Source organism: Heloderma suspectum, chromosome 11, assembly GCF_057233095.1.
Source record: "Heloderma suspectum isolate Gila_16-S chromosome 11, 16-S_ref, whole genome shotgun sequence".
Taxonomy (NCBI): Eukaryota; Metazoa; Chordata; class Lepidosauria; order Squamata; family Helodermatidae; genus Heloderma; species Heloderma suspectum.
Genome location: NC_139468.1, coordinates 24,590,554 through 24,604,018, shown reverse-complemented (window position 1 = coordinate 24,604,018; position 13,465 = coordinate 24,590,554). Strand labels below are relative to the sequence as shown.

General features: G+C 41.0%; 1 protein-coding gene across 1 annotated transcript in view; it reads right to left on the bottom strand.

Moving 5' to 3' along the window:
* Positions 1-13,465, bottom strand: part of ADAMTSL3 (ADAMTS like 3) — a 415,333-nt gene that overhangs the window by 346,199 nt on the left and 55,669 nt on the right. The gene's annotated exons all lie outside the window — the stretch shown is intronic.

Below are 13,465 nucleotides of genomic sequence, written 5' to 3'. Positions count from 1 at the left end.
AGGGTGTCTCGCTCAAGAGTCCTCAAAACCTGGAGCTGGGACTGATTCAGTATATTTCTCTTGACATATATTACCAAATACACATTGGGCCAGTGCAAACATAACATCTGGTTCTGTGAACTGTGGTTCGCAGATTGGTAACTAGACTTGGGAACAAATTTTTTCTTTTCTCTCTTCTTTAACCTCAGTTAAATAGTTGGCTGGCATCATCATTAACCATGGTTAAAGCTAACCAAAGTTGCCCTTTACCCAAAGGTTTCCTTAACTGGAGGGCTCTGAAGACTACTTCAAAATGAGTACTGATTGAAAGTGCTCCCCCACAATTCATCAGCTGCTTTGGAGGGGGGTTTCACTGATTTTTGGGAGGAGGGCAGGCAAAATTCACCCAACCTTTGAGGCTATTTATGCCATTGAAGGTGCATTCAAACAAATGAGCCCCCACCTAGTCTGAAGTGGTACAGCCCACAGACAGATCTGGCCAGCATCCACAATGTTATTTAAGACCATATAACTGTGGAATGTTACTTCATTTTACAAACATCTTTAAGACCTTGACAATCTAAGGGCCAAAACAGGTATTATGTTTAAGGCTGTAGCTAGCAACTATGTCTTTTTCTCTCTGGCTCTTAATTTTTACTCTAAAGTAGGTACAGTGCCTCTGATCTGGATCAGAACCCCTAGCATGGGGAGTAGTGGGACTTTATCCCTTCCTCCTCCTACTAATGGGCCAATCTGGATCGCCGCCCACCCCCTGCTCCAGTAATTTCTATTGCTAAATGGTGATCCCTAAAGCAAATGGGTCACATATACAGCAATGTGGGGCTGGATTCAGATCAGGACCACAGCATTGGGGAGTGGGGAGCGGGGTCTCAAACAAAATGCCCCAGCAGCTGCAGAGCTGTTGAGGAGAAGGGAATCTACCAGGTTTCTCAGTAACGTAACTGTATCACATTAGAGCCCAATATGGCATGAGACAATTTTTAAATTGCATGCATTTCCTATCATTAAACCACATTTAAAACATTCAAGACATTACCGAGCATTGCAGCTTTATTACGAACTATGTTAATGTTTAAAGCAGAAAAGTAGAGCACTGAAAACAATACAGAACTTTACCGACTTCAAGATGAGAAAAGTTATCTGTTACTGGGCAAAACAGCAGCCTTCTCACTATGGGCGCAAGCAGTCCACATCCCATTGAAGCCAATGTGGCAGGACTCCCACTAGTTTTAATAGCTCTGGACCGCATTCTGTTGCAGCCATCTGAATTCAGGCCAGAAGTATGGAAAATTTCAACCTGAGAGGTTAACTGTTACAATGGAAAGAGTTTTGCAATCTTTACTGGCCTGAATATTAAGCACCCAATAAAATTTGGGAAGAGAGAGCAAAGATTGAATTTTACAATAATAGCAGTCTACTAAATACTACTAAGAATGAAGTACCATTCGAGGCAAGTGTAAAGGCATAGCATCCAACAAACATTCATACGTACACTTGTTTTATCCAAACACAGAATTTTTCCTTCTGATTCATAGTATGTTATTCTCTGTGTGGAATTTCCACAATTCCCAGTAAGAGTTTAAAAGTGCTGTGGATGTTTTTCCTTGAATAATGCATACTTTTCGTATGATGGCATGGCACCAATTACACAGTAGTAAATTCAACACAGAGATATGAAAACCTAAGATGCTTTTGTATTTATAAGAATGATTACATGACATCCCCGCGGCTGTTGTTTAAGATCTCGCTTCAGATAACTGAATTACATCAATATCCTGTTATCACAAATCAAAAGCATTTATAAAGCATCTGTTAAGATATTTTCGCCCATTTTAAAGTGGTTCTAAGGCTGAAAACAGATGTCATGTATTACTTATTTTTATTGGTTTATTTGTTTTTGTGACACCCCCTCAATATAAATATTCCCAGGAAGGCTCAGACAATAAAGCCAGTTCAAAACCATTAAAAATAACAATAATAATAAAAGCATGCTATTTAAAAAAACACAATAAAAAACAGCAGAAGTAAAAAGAACTGAACTAAAAGCCTAGGGAAAAGGGGGTTGTCACCCAGTGACAGAAAAAGTAGGCAGGGAGAGAATCCAAAAACAGGGCCAGCATCAAGGGTAGGCATGGTTGGGCACCTGCCGAGGGCCCACACCCAAGCAGGGGCCCACTGACGAGAGTCCTTGGACTTGTTCCTTCTCTTCAACATTGCAACTTGCCTCTTCACCTGCCTCTCACTCTGGCCCAGACAATAGTAGTGGTGAGAAAGATGCCACTGCCTACTTGCTCACTGGCTTTCTGCTTGTCAAGCAAACAAGTGGTAGCAGTGATGAGAAAGTGGATAAGGAGCAATAGCAGCTGGTGACAATGGTGGCGAGAAGGTAGACTCATTGAAGGAAGGAGCCCATTGAGGGTGTCTTGCCCAAAGGCCCTCAAAAACGTGGAAATGGCACTGCCCATAACTGAGAAAGCCCTCTTGCCAGTTTCTGCCTGCCTCAACTGGGAAGGCAGGAACACCTGGGGAAGGTTCTCCATTGATGATCTTGGTGCATAGACAGGCCAGTGTGGAGGCAAGCATTCCTTCAGGTACTTTGTTCTAAGCCACACAGGGCTTTAAAAGGTCAGCAACAATACTTTGAATCATGCTTGAGAACAGATAATAAGTGCCATCACAGCAGCGTCTTCACCTGCATGTATTAGATGAAGTGGGTTCTAGTCCATAACAATTTATGGCATAATTAATTTGTTAGTCTTAAAGGTGCTACAGGACAAAGGGAAACAGAATGTCAGACCACTAGACAGAGGCATGTTCTGGTCCATCAAGGCAATTTCTTACATTATTGTAGTCTAATTATGTTATATGTTTTTATTTATATTTATATACCACTTACTGGGCACAACACCCTCAAAGAAGTTTAGACTGCAATCCTATACCCCCACTTACCTGAGAGTAAGCCCCATTAAAGTCAATGGGACTTACTTCTGAGTAGACATTATAGTGTAACACTGTTCGTCTATTGCAGCAAAACAAAAAACAAAAAAACACACAGCTAACTCTCTGGAAGTTGACTTGTTTCCTCTAACAATAGTTAAGATCAACCACAGGTTTGGACAAAATGGCAAGCTGCCATTCATCTATAATGGAAGTGAAAGCTTCCGAACTTCTTCTCACAACTGCACTGGAAGAGGGAATCATGTGTGAGCCCGGGGGTGGGGGGGTGCTAGGCTTGCTCTCATATCTGGACCAGCCCAATATAAATCTGGCTTTGCAATTGGTGTTAACATACACAACCGGCTGAAGCTTGGATCGGACAGTTGCTTGCTAAGTAAGCATCTACCAAGACCTAACAAAGACATTATGTTGCCTGAGATGGAACAGCAAATGGTGCCTCCCATCCCTGAAGTCAAGGTGCATACTACCCAAAGTTATTTTGAAACATGAGACCCACCCACCTACCCCACACACACAAATCCCACACACACACACACACACACACACACACAAGCACCTCTCCCCATCCTTTGCAGTAAAAATATAATAAATTAAATAACCAACCATTTGCTTCCCTTTCATGACACCCAGGATCTGCCACCTAAGGTGTCTGCCTCATTCTGCCTAATGGTAACTAGCGCCCTAGCGCCAGCCCTAACATCAGCCCTCCTCATGTGTCATGTGAACTTTCCACCCCACAAAAAATGTTAAGAAAAAATAAACTTACTTTTGTTAAGAAGGAAAAATGAATATTACAAAAATTCCATTAAAAAGGAAGGTGTCAGAGAAGTGGAACTGAGGTCATGTTCCCAGTATGGACTTCCATGGAGCATGTGACAATGAGAAAATAGAAAAAGATGGGTATTAGAACAGGCAGTGGGAGCTGGGGAACAGAGCTGGTTATAAGGAAAGATGACTAACAGAAGTGTTGAAACACAAAACTGCAGAGAAGCAACCAGCAGATCTCCTTGAGGAGTAATCTTGGGCCCTTTTTTATCTACTGTTAGTGACCCAAGGAATGGGAGCAAGAATCTACATATAAAATTTACTGACGTGATACATACTGTCAATCCATCTGTGAAGGATGAGCTGTAATAAATGGAAATGAAGTGAAATGTAAACAGCACGAAATGAGAGGATCACACCCTAGGGGGTGTGGTAAGAATTTAGGGGTTTTTGGACAACTGAACTTGGGATGCTCAAGGAATGTGTTCTTTCTGAACTCAAGATATAAACCAACGTAATCTGTACCTCCCAGATGAAAGTTTGCAGCACAACATGGCTATCCATCATATTTCATAATTCTCCAAATGTTGCAACACAGTTCTCGGCTCAAGAATCACTAAAGTTGCTATCCACCAACAAATGTTGCATTAAAACACTACCCAAACTGAATAATATAAAGTGAAACTTTTTTTTTATGTTACCGTTACTACAGAAACACTCCCTAAGCAAAACAAAAACCCTTGCCATGCCATAGGGATGCTATTCATACAAGTCTGGCCTTAAAAATAAAGAAAATAAGTTCTTTGCAGTATCATTAAAGCTACTATCAACCATTACTGAGGTTGGCCAAAGACATTTTCATGTGTAAACCAGAACAGAAAGAAATTTATGTAATATATATATATATTACATAAATTTTAAATATATTATTTGAAATAAATTATTTTACATAATTTTATTATGTAAATATAAAATATAAAATAAATTATTTTACATGATTTTAAATAAATCATATACATTCATTACCTAGGAGTAAATAATGATAATGATAACAACAACAAATTAAAAGGTAAGAGTTTCCTGCCCTTTTATGACACCCCAAAACAGCTGCCTGAGGCAGCTGCCTCATTTTACGTAGTTGTAGGACCAGCCTTGAGTCAAGATTCAACTGTCAAACAAAGATTTCTGGGAATTCAAAACATATGATGTCTGAATGGTGCCTTTCAGATTTGATCTCCATCCCAAATTCTCAGATCTATGCAGCAGTTTTCAACTTACATCTTACCAAGGCCTACCAAAACCAAGACATATCATCATCATCATCTTAGGACACTGTGGCTATGCACCATCTTGGTACACAGGGCTATGCACACTGTCCATGTTCCATACATGGTAGGTATTGTGCTTCTATGTTGCTAATAGAAAATTCTTATAAACTTCTACTTCAGTCATATTTGCCACCTTACAAGCTAAGATCTATGCAGACTGAAACAAATAGTTGCTGAAATTGTGAAAGTTGGATTTCTTACATAGTGGTGAAAACAAATATATTGGCAGAATATTTCTTTAACAATTAATAAGGTCATGCAACCAGAGAGACCAACTGAGAAATTCAAAGATTTATTTATTAACTCATTTGAATGCCTTGAGAAAGCCTTGTTTAGCCTTGAGAAGAGAAGACTGAGGGGAGTTATGATAGCACTCTTCAAGTACTTGAAAGGTTGTCACAGGGACGAAGGCCAGGATCTCTTCTCGATCATCCAGAGTGCAGGACATGGAATCATGGGCTCAAGTTACAGGAAGCCACATTCCAGCTGAACATCAGGAAAAACCTCCTGACTGTTAGAGCAATACGATAATGGAACCAATTACCTAGGAAGGTAGTCGGCTCTCCCAGACTGGAGGCATTCAAGATGAAGCTGGACGGCCATCTGTCATGGATGCTTTGACTTAGATTCCAGCATTGAGCAGAGGGTTGGACTCAATGGTCTTATAGGCCCCTTCCAACCCTACTACTCTATGATTCTATGAAAGAGCAGCAAGGTTTTTATATGCCAAGTATTGAAAAAGAAATGGAATCTGCCAGCTAGGAGACTGGTTTATTAAGTTGTGGGACTTGGCGGTTGTAAGCAAATTAACATGGTATCTTTGGGTACTTCAAGGTAGGTGCAGTGTAAACATGTTGTTCATTGTTGTTCAGTCATTAAGTCATGTCCAACTCTTCATGACTCCATGGGCCATAGCACGCCAGGCCTCATGAGCAGAAATGTGAACTTTTTAGGAATGATTTGAATAATAAGTTTAGTTAATGACAAAGCAAAGTTTAGTTAATGACAATCTGTTTCCTTTAATATAAATTTGAAGTATAGATAACGTTTATATAGTAGGTAAGTTTATTTTAAAAGCAAGTTTGTAGTAGATTGTCTTTTATGTTTTAATCTTAGATAAATATTTAAAAGTCTTAAAAGGTGGATAACAGGATTTTAACTGTAGCAATTGCCTTGTGATTTGAATAATCAAACATATAATACATAAATGCTATTTTCTCTTTTATCATTCACTGCTCCAGAATCTGTTTAGATGTGGAGCAGTATATAAATGCTGTAAATAAACAAAGTATAATGTGCATAAATTATGTTTTGTAAAAGATTATTGCATTAGACAATTGTTAACATGCACTTCCACTTAATGTGGTTTATTTAATTGAAGGTTAAAAAAAAAAAAAAAGGATGCCGTATGCAATATGCAGGGAAAACTACAATGGACCTAAGAACAAGATTCCGTAACCACAAATCTGCGATTCTTAGCAAAAAACTGGAGCAGCCTGTTGCAAGACATTTTCAGCTCTCCAGCACATAGTGTCTCAGATTTGCAGTTGGTTCCAATGGAAAAAAGACCCTGATATGCTTGACAAAAGGGGGGAAAAATGGATTTATAGATTCAGAACTCTTAGTCCAAGTGGCCTTAATCTGGAGGACAATTCCTAAGCATTACACCAATCATACCTCTTTTCTCTCCTATGGAATTTTCTCTCCATTTCAGACTACCACTCCTGATACCCAGTTAACAGCACAGCTACTGATGAGGGCGGAAGGTGAAACATTTAGCTTAAATACATTTTTTGAATACTCTGTTATTAGTCTTTCTACCTTTGACATACGCATACACACACAAACACTAAAGACAGCATCTTTGATATGAAGTATAGCTATTACATGTGCATAGCACTATACCAAGTTAGTGTTTTTACTTTTATTATGGACAGAGGCTCCATGCTATCGCTCAGTGGTAGATCTCATATTTGGCATCCACAAGATTTCCAAAGTTCCATATCCAATATCTCCATTTAAAGGGATCTCAAATAGCAAGGCTTGGAAAAACCCTAGAAAGCCTTTGCCAATGAGAGCAGACAGTACTGGGTTAGAAATGGACTGTTTGTTTGCCTGATTTGGTTTAAGTGTGAGGAACAACTGAGAACTGCCTCATGTGGTGAACCATATGACTACAGCCACTCAATAAAGAACTTTCCAGTTCTGTCCTGCATCAGCCACATACATTGCAGCTTATCAGGGAAGAACCTTCTAGATCTGGCCTGGCTCCATCTGCACATGCTGCCATTGGTTCCTCCTGGGCAGGAAGGACCCTGCTTCCAACTGCTCTTTGGTTCCAACATCTGGCTTGTTCTCCAGTTTTGCTTCTTGGCTTGCCCTCTGACCCTGACTGCTCTTCAGTTCTGATTCCTGGCTTCTTGTCCAGTCCTGCCTTTGGGTTTGCTCCTGGATCCTGATTGTTCTTCAGTCCAAGCTCCCTATTCCTGGCTTCTGATGCTCTTCAGGTCACTTCCCACATCACATTAATGCCCTGACATTAAGGCAGCTTCTCATATGGCTTTAGCAGCTGCATTACAAACAAAATCAGCAGGTGACGCCATACCAACTGCATGCTAGGGAAAAAACTTTACCTGTCCATTTCTCTTAGTCAGCTTCTAAGTCACAGAGCCTCTCCTCAATTAAAAAAAAAAAAGTGGCAAAAGTGGTGCCCCTACAGCAAAGCTCTTTCCACAAAAGATTTGCATATAAGTATAAAACAAGCCTCTTATTGCACAATGTAGAATCAGATTAAGGAGAATAGGGAAGACCCACAGATCAGTTAGATATGAGCTCACTAATATTCCTAATGAATATGCAGTGGAGGTGAAGAATAGATTTAAGGGACTAGATTTAGTAGATAGGGTCCCGGAAGAACTATGGACAGAAGTTCGCAACATTGTTCAGGAGGCGGCAACAAAAAATGCCCCAAAGAAAAAGAAAACCAAGAAGGCAAGATGGCTGTCTGCTGAGACACTGCAAGCAGCCCAAGAAAGAAGGAAAGCAAAAGGCAACAGTGATAGGGGGAGATATGCCCAATTAAATGCAAAATTCCAGAGGTTAGCCAGAAGAGATAAATAATTATTTTTAAACAAGCAATGCGTGGAAGCGGAAGAAGATAATAGAATAGGAAGGACAAGAGATCTCTTCCAGAAAATTAGAAACATCGGAGGTAAATTCCAGGCAAAAACAAAGATGGCAAGGACCTAACAGAAGCAGAAGAGATCAAGAAAAGGTGGCAAGAATATACAGAAGATCCATATAGGAAGGATAATAATATCGGGGATAGATTTGATGGTGTGGTCAGTGAGCTAGAGCCAGACATCCTGAAGAGTGAGGTTGAATGGGCCTTAAGAAGCATTGCTAATAACAAGGCAGCAGAAGATGACGGTATCCCAGCTGAACAGTTTAAAATATTGCAAGATGATGCTGTCAAGGTGATGCATGCCATATGCCAGTAAATTTGGAAAACACAAGAATGGCCAACGGATTGGAAAAGATCAACTTATATCCCCATACCAAAAAAGGGAAGCACCAACGAATGTTCAAACTATCGAACAGTGGCACTTATTTCACATGCCAGTAAGGTAACGCTCAAGATCTTGCAAGGTAGACTCCAGCAATTCATGGAACAAGAATTGCCAGATGTACAAGCTGGGTTTAGAAAAGGCAGAGGAACTAGAGACCAAATTGCCAATATCCGCTGGATAATGGAGAAAGCCAGGGAGTTTCAGAAAAACATCTACTTCTGTTTTATTGACTATTCTAAAACCTTTGACTGTATGGATCATCAGAAATTGTGGCAAGTTCTTGGTGGTATGGGGATACCAAGTCATCTTGTCAGCCTCCTGAGGAATCTGTATAACGACCAAGTAGCAACGGTAAGAACAGACCACGGAACAACAGACTGGTTTAAGATTGGGAAAGGAGTGCGGCAGGGTTGTATACTCTCACCCTACCTATTCAACCTGTACGCAGAACATATCATGCGATATGCTGGGCTTGATGAAGCCAAGGCTGGAATTAAAATCGCTAGAAGAAACCTTAACAATCTCCGATATGCAAATGATACCACTTTGATGGCTGAAAGCGAGGAGGAGCTGAGGAACCTCATGATGAGGGTGAAAGAAGAAATTGCAAAAGCTGGGTTGCAGTTAAACCTCAAAAAACCAAGATGATGGCAACCAGCTTGATCGATAACTGGCAAATAGAGGGAGAAAACGTGGAGGCAGTGACAGACTCAGCCAGGAAATCAGAAGACGTTTACTTCTTGGGAGGACAGCAATGACAAATCTTGATAAAATAGTGAAGAGCAGAGACATTACACTGACAACAAAGGTCCGCCTAGTTAAAGCAATGGTATTCCCCGTAGTAACCTATGGCTGCGAGAGCTGGACCATAAGGAAGGCTGAGCGAAGGAAGATAGATGCTTTTGAACTGTGGTGCTGGAGGAAAATTCTGAGAGTGCCTTGGACTGCAAGAAGATCAAACCAGTCCATCCTCCAGGAAATCAAGCCAGACTGCTCACTTGAGGGAATGATATGAAAGGCAAAACTGAAGTACTTTGGCCACATAATGAGAAGACAGGATACCCTGGAGAAGATGCTGATGCTAGGGAAAGTGGAAGGCAAAAGGAAGAGGGGCCGACCAAGGGCAAGATGGATGGATGATATTCTGGAGGTGACGGTCTCGACCTTGGGGGAGCTGGGGGTGGTGATGGCCGACAGGAAGCTCTGGCGTGGGCTGGTCCATGAAGTCACGAAGAGTCGGAAGCGACTAACCGAATAAACAACAACAAATAAAACAAGCCAGAATTTGGGAAAGGGACTTGGGGGGCGGGACGGGTTCCAAGTCCAGTAGATAGTTATCAGTTTTGGTTCAGGACTTCTTAAGCCCATCCCTATCCCAGGGGAAGATATTCTGAATGTGCAGGCTTGTGAAAGATCGATATCAAGGCTCAAGCTTGGCTCAGCAGTGATGTAGCCAGCAGGCTCAACCCTCCAGTGGATTCACTCCCTCCACCCCCAGAGTTCTGCTTGGCTGCACTGCTCACCAACCCCAAATGACCCAGGAGCTTTATATAAGCCTCAGCTGCAAGCATGAGCCTGCCTGTTCAATGCAGCAGCAACTCTCCGCTTGAGCAGAAGCGAACACTGGATAGTTGCCTTGTTTATTGCCTTGAGATCCGGCACAGTTCCTCATACTTCACCTTACTATTCTCCCCACCCCCAGGTCCACTCAGCTACTCCTAAACTAAATCAAAGGCCTGGCTCTGCCCCCCTAGATTTTGCATCATGTTATAGGAATAATGTGGGCATCCACAGGGATTTTGATTGCCAAGACCCATGGCCCCAAAGCAAAGGTCTTTATGAAATCGCCATCGATCCCACTATTGTGACTTCAAGTATTTCCACTGGCTGCATCTTGCATGCATATTATTGCCAAACGTAAACCATATTGCAGCCATGTGTCATCTTATATGTGATAATTTAAAGATGTTGGTTCTTGACAGATGTGAAGCACTGTGGCTTTCATAGGCTCCTAAAATCCACTCCAAATTCTGTGTTCAGACAACAGGGAGTCCTTGATGGTGATTTGCAAAGAAACACACATTAGTGGTGCTGGTATCTAAAAAATACAAGAAAATTGATCATCCACTGACATTTTTGGGAGTTGCAAGTAGAACTGCATCTTGTACTGTTGTTGTGAATATCTGCAGGAGAACTTCTAACCAAAAATGTTTCTAATTATTGGTAGCATAAATGTGCACATTTTCCTTTTTTTAGTAATTGCCTCCAAGTCTGCTTAAGATTCATCTCTAACTCACCCTGACAGAAAAAAGTAGAGCATTACACCACCATTGCATTCAAAGGAGCCTGACAGGCTGACACTGTAGATGGGTAGAAATTCACATTTTTTTTCTCTGGAACCAGGTTTTGGGGGGAGGGGGAAGAAAGGGTTAATTTGGTCTGGTTCAAGTCTGGCTTCACTGAAATAATGATTATGCTACACCAGAAAATGTAAGGAAATTCACACAAAGACTGCTACGCAAGATGGACCCTTAGTCTGATCCAGCATGGCTCTTATGTTCTTATTTTTATTGATAAAATAAATTAATGAAAACCGTGTCACCAGAAACCTGTCTTCCTTGGCTGTACCTCGAGCTATCCAACTTTGCAGCAACTTTTCTGCAAGAGCAATACTCGAAATTCTACTAAACCAACTTCTGATTGGCATTTACAGGTATGTGACTGGCATTTATGGGCATTTATTTGGCATTTATGAGCATTTATGCCATAAATTTATGCCACTTATTTATGGCATTTATGGCATAAATTTATGGCATTTATACATTTATGGCACTTAAAGAAATTATTAATTTATGCCATTAAATTTATGGCATAAATTTATAGCATTGGCATTTGATTGGCATTTATGGGCATTTTCCAATTTTGTGTCTCCCTCTTTGTCACTGCTAGCAGGAGCATGACCAGATCTTTGTGGGGTATAGTTGTGTCTGTAAATAGTGACAAAAGGAGCAACAAAGGAAGATACAGGGCAGTATCCAACGATGTCATTCCCCTAATGCAAACTGCATTGTGCTATCTTAAGGGATCTCTAGCGCCAAACTGGTAGTGTTAGCTTGTACAATGGGTTTCCCTAGCAAACCCATTGCAAAAGCTAACACCATTGGCATTTCAGTAGAGGTCCCTTATGATAGCTCAATGTAATTTGTATTAATGGCATGACATTACTGGATTCTGCACGTGGTATAATTTGACATGGTATTTCCAATATTGGAGCCAATACTGCCTTCCAAAAAGCTATTATGAAGGTGCAACATCGACCAGTGTTTGCTATTGCCATTTTGCAGTTGATGGCCTAAAGCTGAAGGGCTTGCCTAAAGCCACCCAACACAATGACCTGGTTCACATGTAATAACCCATGGTTTAAGCAACCCATGGGTTATTGACCTACCCTGCATTAACCCATGATTTGGCTGTGAGACAATCAAGCAAACAGCTGGTTGTTAAGTGAATTCCTAGATAATTTGGTTCCCATCCTCTTTGCCTGCTCCCTCACTGTATCTCAAATGCCTTTGTGGCATTATAGTACTGGCATGTAGAGCAGCTGTGGACTCTTTTATTGCTCTTGCCGGCCACCTCGGTAGCCTAGTGAAACAACCCATAGTACTGAGTTTGCATATGATGACAACTCATGATTTAACCAACCCAACAACAAACCATAGGTTCTCTTCATGGATTGTTTGTGATTAACAACCCATAGTTACCCCATTGTTCTGGGTTCACATGTAATGATAATCAACACATAGTATGGGTTGTTATGTGCAAACCAGGTCATTCTTGGCTAAGGTAAGATTTGAACCAAGCCTTTCATAGCTTACACTCCTTGCACTCCATTAGAAATATTATCACCTCCATCAAATCATTAAAATTATTGTTGCTTCAAGTTTCCCAATTATACTGACATATACAGGTAAATTTCAAACTGTGGCCATAAGTCTGATATAAAAGGTTATTCCAAAGTTCATCCATGTTTCACAGCATATCTTCAACTAGTTTCTCTAGATGGCTGGGTCATAATTATTTCCGATAGATAGATAGATAGAGAGAGAGAGAGAGAGAGAGAGAGATAGCAAGCATTAGGGTTTAATGCCCCAAAAGGTTAAGAAGTTGGGAAACTAACTTGAAAAAATAACTGGAGCAGAACTCACTCAATACTTGAACTTTATATAGAGTAGTCAGTCACCGAATTTCAAACTGAATTTGGAGGTTTCGCCTCATGCAGAACATCCAACAGGAACCTTAAAGGAATTTTAAGAGAACCAAAGAGTTTGGATGAAACTAGCAACATGGGGCTGCCACAGTTTCCATCTGCTGAGTACAGTTCCTTCAAGGTTGGGTTCAATACAACTGTGACAAAAAAATGATAATGAATATTCACCTGCTCGTATCTTTGAGGTTAAGCACTTTAAACCCAGGTGGTAAAGCAAATCATGTTGGACTTAGATTGGGGAGATCCAGGGGAGGGCCACAGCTCAGTGGTAAACTACATGCTTTGCATGCTGATGGTCCAAGTTTCAATCCTTGAAAAGTCACTGCCAGCCAGCATAGATGCCCTGAGCATCCAGCTGGAGCAAGGAGTTCACCTTGAGCTGATAACCCAGCAAAGGTCTGGGAGAAGACCCTGGCATACAGTCAGAGCCAGAAATATTGGAACAAGGATAACTGTTTTGGCAGTTGGCCTCTGTACACCACCACATTGAAGTTGAAAGGAAACACACCCAGATGGGAGCGAAGTCAGGACTTTCAGCTGTAATTCAAGGGGCTTGATAAAAGTGGGGCACTAACCAT